This window comes from Rhipicephalus sanguineus, chromosome 8 (assembly GCF_013339695.2).
Source record: "Rhipicephalus sanguineus isolate Rsan-2018 chromosome 8, BIME_Rsan_1.4, whole genome shotgun sequence".
NCBI lineage: Eukaryota > Metazoa > Arthropoda > Arachnida > Ixodida > Ixodidae > Rhipicephalus > Rhipicephalus sanguineus.
In genome coordinates, this window is record NC_051183.1 from 53,705,144 (window position 1) to 53,718,722 (window position 13,579).

General features: G+C 47.0%; 1 long non-coding RNA gene across 2 annotated transcripts in view; it reads left to right on the forward strand.

The window, feature by feature from the left end:
- The window catches only part of LOC119401904 (uncharacterized), a 227,201-nt gene that overhangs the window by 137,166 nt on the left and 76,456 nt on the right, over positions 1-13,579 (forward strand). The window lies entirely within an intron of this gene.

Here is a 13,579-nt window from a genome sequence, read left to right on the forward strand (position 1 = left end):
GACGCGGTAGAGGAACCACGAGGGAAGTAGGTTCTGGGGTATGAGCCAACTGTAGACGGAGGCCAGGCGTCTGAGTTGACGTGTCTTAGGCCGGATGGATCGCAGGGTGCAGAGGATCTCGTCGATGGTGGCCTGGGGATTCGCGGGGTTCACCGGTCTCAGATGCGGTAGCACATCGCGGGTTTCGCGCAGGTCGCTTAGTTGCTGCACCGACAGCCGGGCCAGATAGGAGCGCAGGACGTGCAAGTCTTTGGCGGACATGACCGGGTGTTCGAGTTGACTAGTATAGGAGTTTCCATAAACGCGATGTCCGCCCACTGTGGCTCGGTCCCGGCCCGACCGCGACGTTCTTCACCAGCACGTTGTCGCTCGGTCCATGGCTGGCACCGCTTATTATATAGTGCGCGGCGCTGCAGCTGCACAAGCGTGAATGACAAATCAAAGATTTTGGTGCATTGCTTATTCCGGCTATCGGCTCTTTTGTTCCATTCAAAAGAGAGAGATATACAGAGAAAAGAAGCTGCGCCGTGTGTTTGTGTGTCTGTTTCCCTTCTTGTGTCCCGCTTCTTTGTGCTACCATTGTTATCTAAATATGCCGTACCAACAAACCCGCCTTGCAACTTTAATCTGTTCCATCCGCCACTGCTAATCCTTAAAGGAGCATAATCCCCCCTTTCGATCAGATTCGATGGCTTTTTTTCTCCGTTTGACCTTTCTTTCCTTTTTTTTCTTATCGCATCTACGGTCGTTAGCAAAGTCATTGACCCTGGCTTGCACGTGTTGCTAGGACTCGCCAGTGCCGCTCAACTGGACGCCCGCGTGAAGTCTATTTCCGCAAAGTGCGCGTCTGCGTTCCTATGTCAGGGTGTTTTAGCAGTGACGGTATAGACGATTTTTACGTAAATCGTACGGGCGGCGTCAGCTTGGGCTGTTAAACAAATTTTTTCTTACATCTGCATATCGCGACGTGAATTGATAAGGTCATGAAACGTCGAATGCACCAACCCAACCGTTATCATGTGTATGCGTCTACCGTATCACTGTTCGTTTAGTTGTTGAAGACACAAAACGGCAAGTTTAACAGCCCAACATGGCGGCACCTAAACCCATCCGTAAAATAGTCTATACCGTACCGCTTACGCTATGATATTACTGTTCCGTGTTGAATGTACCACGATCGGAAGAAGAACTTTATTGATAAGGGTTTGGGGTAACGTGTCGTGAGTTCGGTGGGTCGGGCCCAAAGCCCAGGGCTCCACTGGCTACTGTCGCCTGCCTGACGTGACCCAGAAGCGCAAGGTCAGAGCTGCGCCTCCCATTGCTCGAATGTGTTAGAGAGATTAAACTGACCTAAAAAAGGTATTCAAATTTGGTGGTCGGTTTAGGCAACCCCACGAAATGTGATAGAGCGATGGCGAGCTTCCACACCACGGGCAGGCGTGCCCATACAGCGTTGGAAAAATTTTGTTTAATCTTTGTAAGTTGGGAAAGACGCCTGTTTGAATCCTACGGAGGTCAATGACGTCCTCCCCTTCTAATGATTTTTGTAGGGCGCTGCATTTTTGTCGCGTGCCTCGCTCTTGAGGACACTAACGAGGAGGACAGCGACGCGCACCCAGAATTACCACGATCAGAAAACTTTCTAGCTGCACGAGTCGCCTACAGGCCTAATAGAGACCGCGTAGTATTTCCGTACATACCGTACGGAAAACCGGCACTGAATAAAGAGCTTCTTATTCGTCTGTGTGTTCGTATGCACCGTCCTAGGCGCGTACACGTTAATTCTATACGCTATTACTGCGACTGCCCACCTCCGGGCTCCTAGGGATAACGGCATCGTCTCTCGAGGCAAAGCCTACTCTAGACGCACATCACTCTCTAGAGTTACTGTATATGACTCCCAAAGAGTGTCTTTTATGGCCTTTAAAGAAGTCATGCATGAATTAACTCTAGTTAGAATGAGTGGCCGATGCCACCCAAGAGGCGACGGACACACGCTTATCCAAACGGAGCAAGTAGCGCCTACGAAGCGGCGGTCGAGGCACTATATACCGCTACCAGAAAGACAAAACCCCCGATTGCAGCTTTGTAGGAAGCGCATAACTAAACGCCGACATACACAAGAAGGACGTCGGCGTTTGTCGGTGTTTAGTTCTGCGCTTCTTACAAAGATGAATCTTTACCAACTATAGCCTAATCTAATTATTTATAAAGTCCCAGTTGCAGCGCGTGTAAATGGATTTGTAAACTAAAACAAATTGCTTTTATGATGCTCACAGCCCAAGTTCATTTTTTTCTTGTGGACGCAATAATACAATGGAACGTCAGTGTACCGTTCTACAACCCAGACGATGTCGAAACATTTTTCACAGGATTGCGTCAAAGAGCCCTCGTCGCAGAAATTCCCGTGTCGACGACGTTGGTTGCGAGCGAAATATCGGCTTTCTCCGTGAGCGAAAAATCGCCATGGATGCAAATAATAAAAATCACGGGTCCTATAGCCGAAATCGAACACAGGCATTTTGCGTGGCAGACAGGTGTTCTACTACAAAGCCAGGCCAGTGCTTGAAATTGTTTCGTTAAAAAAAAAGAAACTATACAGGCGTGACGTTGTGTGAAGAGGTGCATTAATACATGTAATACTGCGTAGCAAAACCGTATAGTACTGCGCCAGGCGTCACCTTGTGAATTGCGCAACGAGTGGGTGGGTGGCTTGAAGGCCCATCCATTACAAAGCGCTCAGGTATAATTAATCATCATCAGCAACAGAAGCAGCATCAACAATGCATGCAGCTGCGTAGTAGTGTTCCCAGATTTCTCCATATATAGCCAAATTGTACTACTGAAAAAAAAAATCTTTGGCGTTGTGATGAGCTATAGTTGGCTACATGGCTATATAATTGGGCTACAGGAAATTTTCTACGGCTACGTTTGGCCTACTGGAAAACCTCCCTGACTTCAGCACAGGAATTTATTAATTTTACTTCTTGAACGATTTATACATTCTCACACATAAATGAAATAAGGTGCTACCAAAATTACGCTGTTTCTTACGTCTATTACAACACCTATGCACAAAGGTCATGTCTGACGCCATCCTTTTTTATGTCGTATGTTGCTAACTGGTTGTCACGAAAACATTGAAGAAAAAATAACGTTTCTTACCACTTCTCAAGAGTATTCTCTATTTCGAGGCGTCTGCAATGGTCGTTTTAGCAAGCATGCGTCATGATCAGGCCCGTAGCCAGGAATTTTAACGCGAAAGTGTTTTATGCCGGGGTCCACCACGGCTCCACTGACGCATTTCCGTCACGTATATGACGTTGTAAAATATAAAGAATAACATATGGCAAATAAAAAACTAGAAGAAAAACTTCCCGTCACCTGGAATCGAACTTGTGACCTCTCGATCCCCAGCGCGAAACGACACCGCCTACAAACGGCACGTTCTTCGACATACTAACGGCGTGCTATTTATATACACCATTTGCCAGTGGCGGTACTCAGAGATCAGGGTACATCAGCGTGTTTTCGTTATCACTAGCGAGATGGCGCGAAGGGAGGGACTTTAGAAGAGCGCGCTTTAAATGTCGTTGCCCCCAGCATTGAGATGAGCGTGTGCCTCTACAGGGCGTGGTCGCTCCTGCGCGCGCGCTTATCTTCTACGTCTTGCGCTCTCACCGCAAGTTTGCGTTCAAGTTACAGTGAGCACGAACGCCATTTCGCTCACTGCAGCGGCCGCTTTTGCGAAAGGAGCGCGCTGCTCACAAACAAATAAAGTTACAACTGCGACAGTTCGCGCTCATCCTGTGTATATACTTGTGCGTTCGTTTCGTGCGTCCTCCTTTGTATTCGACCCGCGCGCTTTAACTGTCGAGCTGTGACAGTTGTTAGATCGCGCTCATCCAGTGTATGTTCGTTCCATGCGTCCTTTCTACTTGAGCAACGCCCTGGAAGTTTCAAGCTGCTTGCCGTTCTTCGCGTGACATTACAACTTGTTGCTATAGCATTCATTCCTTCGCCCTCGGGGCGAAAGAATGCACAACAAACGCTCAACTACGCCTGTGAAGACACGTTTTACTTTCGTGTTATACCGATTCCTATGACAGAGGGATCAACCATGTTTTTTTTTTTTTTTCTGGGGGGCCCACTTGCTGAAAAACCTTGACTATTTGAGAAAAACATCTATTTTCATTATTTATTTTTGGTAAAAACATCTACTTAACCAAAATTTCGGGAGGGGGGGGGTGACCCCCCCCCCACCCCTGGCTACGGACCTGGTCATGATATACCGGCCACCAACTTTGCCAATTTTTCTTCACCGTACAAATATTAAGCAGCGTTTACAATCACTTCTGATCTTTTTCAACCTCGGCTGCATATATTTGGTCATAACCAATTACTTACGACTGATATGAGAATAATAAGCGGTATGAGTGACCGAAAGCCGCATGTGTCCAGATTTCATAACTCTTTGCGACACGATGTGAACATTTGTACATGCGACTTACTTTTGCCATTTTCTCTGCACTAGTGGCGGTAAAAAGACGACGAACATTGGGCTAATGGTAAATTAAACATTGTTACCGAGAGTTCTTATGTATTACTTATGCGTGAAACAGTTTTCCACACGCGATCACATTGGTGAAGGCAGTACCGTGTTTAACGAGACGCTCGACCTGAGGTGTTTCGGCGGGAATTTGAAAATATTTAAAAAAAAGTCACAGTTTCGCCGCAAGGGCGAAGCAATGAATGCGATAGCAAGAAATTAATGCTATACGAAGTGAGGCTCGCCAATGGATACTCTCAGTTTGAACAGTGTTCCTGTTGCAAAGGCGGCCGAAGCAGCGAAGGAAACTAGCGTGCTTCAACTGTCGAGCTGTGACACTTGATCTTCTGTTTGTTCGTTTAGCGGCGTCCCTTCAGCTCGAGTGACTTTCGTACGCTCGGTAACATGAGCGCGGACATCACGGTGAAAGCGTGAAACATTCCTTTTTTCCCTTACCGCGAGAAAACCGCGCGAGCAGACAACGGAAGGGCAATGTTCTCGCTGCGCAAATAAGAAGCGAGCGAGCTCGACGACGACTTTTACATGCGCCCGTCGCGCTGCTAGCGCCATCTCGCTCGTAATGAAGAAACGCTTATTATCGCCTGCCGTCTCTGAGTCCGTCCAGCGGTAAAGGGTATATATATAACGCTCGCCGTTAGCTACGTGGAGGATCTGCGTTTCGTGGCGTAGTGGATAGCGCCACTCGCTGCTGAGCAAGAGGTCCCTGGTTCGATTCCGCGCCTCGGAAGCATTTTTCTGAGTTATTTTTCTTTGGGGCTTTTATATATATATGCATACTTATACATATACGGTGCATGACGGCGGCGACGGCGACGGCAAAATCCAGCCGAGACTGTCCATATAATTGCTATCGCAATAAAATATATTTTTCGGTAATGCTTGAATGACTGTCGTCAGATAACTATTGGATGCAATTATAGTTGGTAATGTAATTCGTATTTTGCGGAAATGTGGCATGACTAACTATAATAAGATGATTAATTACTTTGTAATTACAACTTATTGCTTTCAAATACACTATAGCTTATTAAAGCATTTCCACTCGCTTTATAATGTCTCCAAACATCGACATCAAATTGTACAAATTTCACGAATTAACGGATGGTCGATCATACATAATGCTTGTCGCAAAGGGATAATAATGCCGCCGTTTTCATAATAATATATCCGCACCAACTCGTTCAACTGTCCAGACTCGTTCACACCTGCGATTAACACCGGGTCGCACGACCATTTGCGGCCGGCGACCAAAAAGCGACGCAACGCGACCGACCATTCACACTTGCGTGCGACTTCTACCCGTCGACTCACAGAAGTCACGTCTGTTCGCATTGCTATTGCCCCGCAGAATAAGCTAACGTCCTGTTTCTGCGCATTTGATTGGTTCAGAGGTCGGCGACCGCAGTCGCGCGACTGAAAAATCGAGCAGCGAGCGACTGAACCAGGAGGCGCTTTGCGACCAAAGCTGCCATTTGCGGCCAGTCACCTTGCGATTGGTCGCGCGACCGGTGGTAGTCGCAGGTGTGAACGAGCCATCAATTCTATTATTCCTTGCCGAGCCTGTACCACCATGACCCATGCCGGTAATTCGTAGCGATGCCTTTTCGTTTTCTACGCGTTCTGCAGAGCCACGGTCCACACGTATACTGGCGTCAGTGGGATCCGGCGGCTGTCAGCAGGATGATAAGACTAACACAGAATCGATCATAACGCATCGCCACAAAATAACTTCCCTATGGGCTTTCACTATGCCACGAAGAAGATACAACATTTTCTACATGTACCATCGCCGCAGCGGTTAATTAATAAGCAAAAACGCCACGAATTAAGTTCGAATGCATGTTACAACAGAGTAGCATGCAGCGAATTAAGCCTTCCATTTCGTGAAACGAAACACGAGCCATTCGCATCGTAGCGCCCTGATTCCGTTTGGTGCGATATCTGCTACTGGCAGAAAAAAAAAAGAGAGAGAAAATCTACAGTCAATTTGCACGTGATTTTCGCTCGTTCGTGTTGTGACAGATCACACATAACTCTTCTCATTATTATTTACAAGGAGCAAATAATTAGGATATGGCAAATTTGTACTCAGTGGACTCAGTGTACTCAGTGGACTCAGTTCATTCGCGAGTTCATTCGCGATGGAGCACGGTGTAGGCACTACCCAGTAACTCGCGCTTACGGGCCTTCTGGTAAACTTACAATGAATAAACCTTTCTGTTGAAGGAAACTCGTATGCCCGAATGAGTATTAAAGCAGGCGTAACGATTTCCTTGTGCAGCGAATAATAGGCAGTTTTAGTTGAGCGTCCGCAGCAGCACTGCGGACGCAGGCTGCCAGCCATTTCCAATATTATAGTATTACACGGACGCAGTATTGCTTTCGTCCTGCGCGTTTTGCAATGATTGCTTACGCAATCTTTACCTGTAATTCATTGTTTGGCGAAATGAAAATGGCTGCGAGGGCTACAAAATTTCCTGCTCTTCTTTTAGCCTTAGCTATGTTTGGGCTGCACTTTCTCCGAAGTTCTGCTGTACCACTTTTCGGGACCTGGCAACACTGCTGCGTATGTGCGCGTATCGCCTTACAGACGCGTAGTGGGTACTTCGCTAATCGGCATAAAAGGTAAATTACGGCGTAGTAGGCACTTCGCAACTGCACTTGCAGTGGGCATATATTCTAGGAGAGTTTAAAACGGCCAATGTTACGCGCACAGACGTTCCTTTCCTCGCGGCGCGGTTGAGGCGTACACCGAGAAGCGAAGCCTAGCTGGATAGCGGATGAGGAGACGGTGCGAACGGGTCCCAATCTGCCTTTTACGTTTTCCTGCGCTGCCCTCAGCTGTTTTGGAAGGGGCCGGGATATGGTATCGCCAGAACGAAAGCCTCCGAGATCAAGAGTTCCGCTAGGGTAACGGCGCATGCGCCATGGAATAGCGCAAATACTGATTACGCAGTCGCGTTTCTACTCTTGAAGGAAAAACTCAAGCGTCGTCCAAGTCGGCGCCGCTCCCACCCGCCGTCTTTGGCACTGCGAGAGCATATAAAATGATGCGCAGGGATCATCCATAACCAGTGCCCTGGCTCTCGTGTGTCATGTGTGTCGAGAAAGTGTCGGTGTAATGGTGTACAATACGTGCAGTGACGTGACGTGTCAATACGTGCACCAAATAGTGTCGAAGCTGCGACGGAAAAAAAAACCAATAAAGATCCATCGCAGCTTCGGCACTATTCGGTTCTTATTTGATTCGGGCTATTAAAAAAAAAAACGCTATTCGCCATTTCTTCATTTCAATGAAAAATCAGTGCGTCCTACTGGAATTTCATGCATATCTTATACGACCTTATAGTTTTTACGACCTTCGATCGAGGCTTGTCTTTGCTTTCTCATTATGGCTCGCTGCTGACACATTTTTCTATCAGCGGCGATACGATTTGCCACGCTGATAGGCGCATGCGGTTCTATCTTGACCTGAATGTACAGGAAGTGCAGTAAGAAAAAAAGAAAAACGGGAAATATGTCGAATTGATATGAATACTCTGAGGAACAAGATGACCCTGGCAGGGTGCAGCCTTTTCTTCTTGGATTTGATACCAGCTGAGTGAGTGGCTTTTGGCAAGTCGTTTCCATCGTCTGTGATGCCGAACTGCGTGATTGTGCTTATGCGCCATTGTCCTTGCCAGGAAATGAAAGGGGGCCGCGGGGGGTCAAGTGCTTGGTTAACTAATCAGGGGTGTGTTCTAATACTCACCGTAGGCAGCTAAATAGACAACTAAGTGGATGTAGCGGCCATCTCAAGTCCCATTCCAATCCTCACGTAGCCGGCAAAATAGACAGCTTCGAGAAGACGGCATCGGAGACAAAAACAATGCGGGCTTCTTTGTTGTCCAAACAAGATGGCGGCTCAGCGAACTTCTCGGATAGCTCTGATCTCGCCGGTATGGTCGTCTGCACACCAGCAGACGCTTTTCCAGGCGCTCAATGAGAGCTACGTTCAATTTTTCATGTATTTAATACGAAAAAAGGTAAAGAAACAACTGTTACGTTTGTTCTTCTTAGCTTTCTCTTGTCGACGCGGGGTGGTCACTTCACGTAGGCGTCATACAGAAACGTTTCGTTTCTCGGAGTACCGGGACTCGATGCTGTCAGAATTGGAACACAGCCCAGGAAAGTTCAAGGGTGTGGAGATAGCGAAGTGAAGCCTATAGCTGAGATGAACCGAAGAATTTTTTTCGTCCATCGTGGTGGGACATGGTTCCACGGAACGCGCGTAGCGCTGCAGAAAAAGATATACGCCGGTTGCGCTATACTTGACGCGTGAAAACAACATTCAAAGAGAAAACGCAATGCGAGCAGTGTCCTCCTTAATTTCCGGGCATCTCTAATACACAATCGGTGCAAGACTGCAGGTACCGGGGCTTTCTCCCTAAGGCGTGCGCACAGGCAGGGGCGCGTCTCCCCTAATCATTGAAGGGGACGTTTGCCCCGTGTATTTACTCAGTCGGATAACAATGATAGCGGAAATAAACGGGACACAACAAGGCAACACACACACACACACACAGCGCTACACTTCCAACAAATGTTTTATTATCGGGCACCACGTGGTCCTTATGCACTTTTTTGCACACAGCTCCAACTAAGGCGTGGATTTTTTGTGTCCAGTTTCTTTGCGCTATCATTGTTATCCAAATATGCCGCACCAACAAGGCCGCCTTGAAGCTTCATTCAACTTCATTCAATCGGACTTGTCCCGTCATCGTTTAAAGTGCAGGGCCACATGACCACGCAGCTTTTTGACACGTTGCGTTATATAAGACCTGTTTGCTTATACCACTTTTAACTCGGTAAAGCCGGGGACCACATGTACGGCGTTGTGAGAAGCCCGTCACTGCTTCACTTTGATTTTTGCATAAATTGCAAAGCTTGTTCGCGGTATGGAGGACCATATGTGCACGCCTACGATTCGCCCAGAGACTTACTCATAAGCGTCGACACTTGAAAGTCTCGATTAATTTGGATTGGATTAATGATGACGCTGTATAAAGTACGGCATATTATCGAACTCGCTACAACAAACACTGAAGAAACTGAAATAAATGGAAAAGCGGTAACGAGCTGCATTTTATTCTTGCGCATGTATATTCAATGCATTGAGCATGTATCTTCAATAAATCATTTGGTGCATTTTATTCAAATTAAACAAGGTTGGACGCAGTTAAGAAATTTTCAAGGAAACATTTTTGTGCATACTAGGCGTTTGCTGCTGCATTATATAGATCGATGATAACAAATTTACACACACACACACACACACACACACACACACACACACACACACACACACACACACACACACACACATATATATATATATATGTCGAAGTTCCTTAAATACAATATGAAAGTATCGTATCGGATATAATTGCGGTAGTGTCATGTGTATGTATCTCACACACTTGTCCATTGGCGTAGCCGGTGGGGTGGAGGTTGTGTTAATTTATGTCAGAGTGAAAGCTCACTGTATGACAACGTCTAAAACGGCAATATTATCAGCAGCAGTGCCATACTTACCGAGAAATTAAGCTAAATGTATCACACGATGAGCGCCACAAGCGGGACACTTTGGAAATGATGCCGATGATGTGAGAGAGTCCGACTACAATTAATGACTCGTAATCAAACTAGCTGCAATAAAAAAAGAACCTTCCGTGCATCAAGATGCGTAATAAAATGCTGCTTGTTCGTTTCTGTTTGATTCATGGAAAAAAGAACCTCTTTGGCGTTGCCATGGGGAACGGCGCGCGTGGTTCAAAGGTTCCGTTTTCGCCGAATTGCGCTTCGCCCGGCGCCCGGCTTCGTTCACGCGGTCGCGTCTCAGTGGTAGTTTCGGTATCGCGTACTGCCGCGTGTGTTTTGCGCGCTCCTGAAAGTCGCTGTGACAGAAAGTTCGACAAAATGCCGCATGCATGTGATGTTGCCCGATGCCCCAATGGTGCACGCCGCCAGTGCACGCCGCCGCGCAGTAGAGGCGGGCAACGTTGGGCACGGCAACAGTGACGTGAGAAAGACCGCTTTCAGGCGGGTGATTTGAAGTGCTCTAGCGCGATCGGACCACTAAAACGTAATTTTATTTCAAAATAAGCGCTTCCTTGGCACAAAAGTAGCACTACAAGGTTTCTGGGCAGCTATTTCAACAATCAACGTCGACTTAATATTTGCCTTTAGTGTCCCTTTAAGGGGTTCAACTCTAACACCCCCCCCCCCCTCAAACGGAAAGTTTTCGATCTCACACACATATACAGGCCCGTAGCCAGGGGGGGGGGCGCCCCCACCCCCCGAAATTTTTATGATACATGGTGTTTTACCGAAAATAAATAATGAAAATAGGCGTTTTTTTTCAATTAGTCACAGCAAGTGCCCCCCCCCCCCCGCCGCGAAAAAAATTCCTGGCTACGGGCCTGCACACATATAATATATATATATATATATATATATATATATATATATATATATATATATATATATATATATATATATATATATATATATATATATATATATATATATGCCCATACAAACGCACGCAAGAACATACATCAAGTATAGCCAATACTTCCCCCCTTTCCCCGAGGAAAAAAATCCTGCCTTTACAACAGCCTGTTGTTCCAGTACAGATGTGTTGACATCCCACTCAGGTGAAACGGAGCAATTGCGTGGCCCCTAAGACCTCTTAGCGGCGCGCGCTAAAGCGGCTAAAGTCTGATCTTGGAAGCCAACAGGCGCATTCGAAAATGGACGCTGGAGACACGCCGGTCAGTTGTGGCAACTGTGTGCTGATAGGCGATACGCATATTATTTAAAAAGTTAATTAGCATACCTTCATTCAAGGCATCTAATGGGAAATTGCAATTTAGGCTACACTGCTAAGTACTCGAGAACGTATAAAGTGTCAACGTTATCGACTACGGCACTTCAGTAATCAACATAGCGAATGGTGACGATCTTAGTTAGCAACCCTTTGAAATGGGGTGAACTGCAGTCACATAGCACGGGCATGTTGGTTAGTTGGTTCCTCAGTACGTTAGCGCCACCTACTCCGGAGGATAGGTTTTTATCATGTATTACTCAATCTACTACTGGCTATCTTTTTTCTGTTTTTTTTTTCTCTTCGTGCAAGCTGCTATTTACAGTTATAATGTATTACCATCTACCCCTGCAACGACCCTTTTTCTATCAATCTCATCGTTTGCAAACTACCTATATTCAAGCTATTTCTAACCGTTGACCACTGAACACTTCCATCCACTTTGGAAATTACCGTATTTACTTGTGTAATGAACGCACTTGTTTTTTCGAGAAACCAAAGCTAGCTTGGGGGCTGTGCTTATTATGCGGACGAAAGCTTTTTCGGGATGAACAAAAAATGCATGCGAAAAAGTCGCTTTCGCCGCAAGGGCGAAGCAATGAATGCGATAGTAACAATCGGAATGTTACACTAAGGCTAGCAGTTCACTCATTTAGGAAAAGCGGCCGCTGCAGCGAGCAAAGTGACCTTCGTGCTGCTATGAATTTCGTTTGAACGCAAACCTTGCGACAAGAGCACAGAACGTAGAACCTAAGAGTTATGTGCTGATCACCTCTAACGTTAGGGGATACGACGCGCGCGACCACGCCCGGTCGGTCAAAGGGCGCATTAACTGCCCGAGCTAAGCAGCCCCCCCTCCCCCCCACCGCTCGTCCCTCCGAATCCTATCTCCATGTGCCTTTCAGGCGACGAAGTATGGTTTCTTCTCTGCTTGAGCACCGATTGTAGGCAGCTCTCGCACGCTTTCAGTCGCGCATACAACATACGACGTGCAGGGCAATGTTATCGACGTGTTTTATACGGAACATCACGGCCACGCCGACGGCATAAATGCGCCGGGACAGCCAAGAAGGTCGGAGGTGGGGGAGTTTATCACAAGATTTGAAAGAGCCTTGATCTTTCCTATATCTCAAATATGGGCCACTTCTGAAAGGGATTTGACGTCAGAGGATTCGAACATATAGATACCGGTCTGCAGAATGACTACAATATGCACACCGATTCAGTAATACAAGTTTGTTTCGCCGCATGCGGTGCCTCACGAAATAAACGCCCGAGGCCAGTCACGTCTACGTAGCATACCCGAACAATGCGTTAATAATCTCAATAGGCGAGAAAATAATGTGGGTCCAATTTAGCAAAGCCACAAAGATGCAGTCACAGTCATAGAAAAAACAAACGAACAGGTACACACAAGACGAGCGCGAACTAATTGTCACAGTTGTTACTTATTTCTGTTTGAACAGCGCGCTCCTTTCGCAAACGCAGCCGCTGCAGCGAGCGAAGCGAAGCACCCCACCGGCCGACCCTTCTTTCCTTGAGATAAGCGCACGAAAGCGACGGCGCCCTGTAGAGCGAACAGCAACGGCGTTCGTTGCGCGCACGTCGCGCTATGTGGCCACTAAGAAAGCATGCTGAATTACATGGTGTATATAAATAGCTCGCCGTTAGCAGGCCGAGAGACGGTGCTGTCGTGGCCTAACGTCTAACGCGGAAGAATTTCGTAATTATTTTTCTTTGTGGCCTTCTCTCTCTCTCTCTCTCTCTCTCTATATATATATATATATATATACGGTGAATGACGGCGACGGACATTTTCCAGCCGAGACTGTCCATATAATTGCTATCGCAATAAAAAATACGGGACAACGACACTCCTGTGCGGGCACGGGCCGCGAGGTGTTGAGACCCCTGTGCTGGAGGGAGCAGGTGCCGCGCGGTTGCTTCTCCTGTTGCCATCACATCAACCAACTGAGCGAACTGGGAAAGCTACAGCGCGGCCGTTCGCGGGACTGCCAATCAAAGTTGGCGCTTCGTTTGTTATGCGGGAGGAAGACAATTCATTTTGACGACTAAAGCTGGGGGTGCGTTCATTATGCGGATATTTTCATTACGCTTGCAAACGCGGTAATTGTTCTAGT